The sequence below is a fragment of the Oryza glaberrima genome, chromosome 12 (genome assembly GCF_000147395.1).
Source record: "Oryza glaberrima chromosome 12, OglaRS2, whole genome shotgun sequence".
NCBI lineage: Eukaryota > Viridiplantae > Streptophyta > Magnoliopsida > Poales > Poaceae > Oryza > Oryza glaberrima.
The window spans coordinates 7,501,173-7,504,458 of record NC_068337.1 but is presented as its reverse complement, the minus strand read 5'-3'; the positions used below and the strand labels follow the sequence as shown (position 1 = coordinate 7,504,458).

General features: G+C 44.8%; 1 non-coding gene across 1 annotated transcript; it reads left to right on the top strand.

Moving 5' to 3' along the window:
• Window positions 1-2,270: 2,270 nt before the first annotated feature.
• On the top strand, window positions 2,271-2,409 carry LOC127758284 (small nucleolar RNA Z247). Its single transcript, XR_008013706.1, has one exon. It is a non-coding gene; the product is annotated as a small nucleolar RNA Z247 (small nucleolar RNA).
• The last annotated feature ends 877 nt before the right edge of the window (window positions 2,410-3,286 follow it).

Below are 3,286 nucleotides of genomic sequence, written 5' to 3'. Positions count from 1 at the left end.
TCTGCCTGAGCTGGAAGAAGGAGCACTGTAGCGCCAGGGAAAAAATTTAGACTTTTGGCTGGGCCCCGATTGAAGAGGACTCAAGCTGGACTTTGGAAAAAGTCTGAGAGGAAGAAAGGATGGGCCGAGGACTGAAAGAGAACTTTTCCTTTTTCGGCCCGAAAAGGAAAAGGGGATTTAATTTACTTTTTCAATTAAATTAATCACCGAAATAATCTTTGAATTGTGAAAAATACTTACAATGCTAAAATAATTCCAAGAAAAATCTTGAACATACTTGGACACTCAAAGTATTTAATATAATAATATCCATATCATTTAATGATTAATTTATTATTTAAATAATTGCTGAACTGCTCTTTGTATCATTAAAATTAAGAATTGAGCTCCGAAAAATCCGAGAAAATTTCAGAGAGTATAATTAACCATGGAGAATTTAATAAAAATTAAATCCAGCCATGCTTTATATTTAGGAAATTTTATTTCCCACATTTAACTTAACTTGTAAATTAATGAACATTTAATATAAATTCTATTTATAATTTATTAAATACTTTATAAATTCAGAAAAGAAAATTCAGGCTGTGACAGCGACGGCGAGGCGCGGCGACAGTGCCGTCGGTGGCTCAGCGCGTGCGTCGGCTGGGATGGGAAGGGGAGGGAGGTGAGGAGATGAGATAGGATTAGAGAGGAAGTGGGCTTTTTTTTTTGCTATTGGGCCAATGGGCCCGAAATGGTGGGTGGTGGGAGGGTTCAGTTTGGGCTTCTTTTGAGTTTTGAATGGGTATAAGCATTTTTCCCTTTTTTTCTATATATACATATGGAATATATACTTCATATATGTATTTTTTGTTCAAAAATCTTGGGTATTCATTTGAATACCCATAAATTGAAGTGGGCCGGCCCCTGCTAGCTTGCGGTCTCCTGCGCCGCTGCCCAGGGAGGCAGGGACCCGGCGCCACGCCCCTCAAAGCCTCCACCCATGCCGGCTCTAGGCTCCACAGTAGCCGCCGTGTACTGAAGGGGTGATGGGGATTGGGGTTGGTCGGTCGGAGATGGATTGGGGAATCGATGGAGGATTGCGAAGAATAAGGGCAAAACTGTCATTTTGTTTGCTTTCTGTCTCATCAATTGGATGGATATTATATTTTAATGCGTTCAGTGTCCTGCAATAAATTACCATATTTTTAAAGTGTCCTCGGACAAATTCACGCTTTTAAGGTGTCCCACAGCTAATTACACGTTTTTTGAGTGTCCTATAGCAAATTTGGCCTATTAAAAATGGAGAGAATAGTTGAGTTCTTTTATGATACTTGGGAAGGCACCTTGAGGATAATAGGGAGGCATTCGTCATCATATTTTTAATTTCTGGTATCATTCACTGAATTTTTAATAATAGTTGTTGTACCTTCTCAGTAACCAAAAAAGTCTTACTATACTTGTTTGACACAAGAAATGGGCAGGGTTTCCAAATTTGGGCATGTGCGTATTAGATAACAGGTAGTTTTGGATGAGGCTTAGCCATTCACGTCCAGAACAACCTGCATGCCATGACAGCTGATTAGTTAGAGATTGTTTTCTGTTTTCTGTTATCGCATGCATCTTATCTCCTTGTAATTTGGTTCTGGTTTGTTCCAGAGCTGCGCCTCCTGTAAAAGCCATGGCGGGGGCTTTTCCCGTCATAAGTTAACACGCAGGCGACACACAGGATCAGTGCGATCGCTTCCACCAAATCCAACTCACATGGTATCAGAGCTCTGATCCGTTTTCTCGGTTCAAATCTCATGGCGTCGTCATCTACCTCAGGAAACGCCAATCCACTTCAAGGCCACCCTGTTTCAGAGAAACTCGGGAAGGCGGATCACGCTCCCTGGAAGGCGCAAGTTAGCGCCGCCATCAGGGGGGCGCGACTGCAAGGACACCTCACCGGTGCCATGAAGAAACCAGACGCTGAGGTGGTCATCACCACCGATGGCAAAGCAGCAAAAGTGCCGAATCCGGCATATGAAGATTGGGAGGCCTCGGATCAGCAGGTCCTAGGCTATCTCCTTTCATCTCTATCAAGGGATGTCTTGATGCAAGTTTCTACATGTGAAACAGCAGCTGAAGCATGGAGAGCAATCGAGGGGATGTATTCCACTCACACTCGAGCAAGATCGATCAGCACGCGCTTTGCTCTCTCCAACACGAAGAGAGGCGCGATGACTACTCCAGAATACTTTGCCAAGATGAAGGCTCTTGGCAATGAGATGAGTATGGTAGGAGGCCGTCCTCTTGATGAAGAGGAACTCATCCAGTACATCATCACTGGCCTTGGTGAAGGCTATAGCGAGGTGGTGTCAGCCGTGTGTGCTCGATCTGAGCCACTCACGGTAGCAGATCTGTACTCCCAGGTGCTGAATTTTGAGGCACGCCAAGCTCTCTACCGTGGAACGCAAGAAACCTCGGTTAATCTTGTGAACCGCGGCAACAACTATAACACTGGAGGGCGAGGTGATGGCAACAATGGTGGTCATGGTTCGCCACGCGGCCGCGGCCGTGGCAACGGTGGCAGTGGCCGTGGGCGTGGACGTGCGCCAGGAGGAGCTGACAAGCGGCCCACCTGCCAAGTCTGCTTCAAGCGTGGATATATGGCGACCGACTGCTGGTATAGGTATGATGAGGATTATGTGCCTGACCCTAAACATATTGCAGCAGCCGCTACAAGTTCCTATGGTGTGGATACCAACTGGTACATCGACACTGGCGCTACAGACCACATCATAGGAGAGTTGGACAAACTCACTGTGAAAGAGAAGTACAATGGAGGAGAACACATCCACACTGCCAGTGGAACAGGTATGGATATAAGTCATATTGGTCATACCACTGTTCATACCCCTAATCGCAATATTCATCTTAAAAAGGTTCTATATGTTCCTCAAACCAAAAAAAGCCTCATTTCTGTACATCACTTAGTTGATGATAACTCTGCTTTTCTTGAATTACATCGTGATTATTTCTTTCTTAAGGACCAAATCACCAGGAGAACTCTTCTTAAGGGAAGGTCTTGGCGCCGGCTTTACCCCTTGCCACAGTCCTCTACGAAGCAAGCCTTCAGCGCCGTCAAGTTGTCGTTAGATCGGTGGCATAGTCGTCTAGGTCATCCCTCTGTTTCAGTTGTTAAACAAGTAGTCAATAAATTTAGACTCCCTTGTTCAGAGTCATCAAATGAGTCGGTCTGTAATGCTTGCCAGCAAGGAAAGAGTCATCAGTTGCCATTTCCTGTTTCAACTAGTGTTTCTAA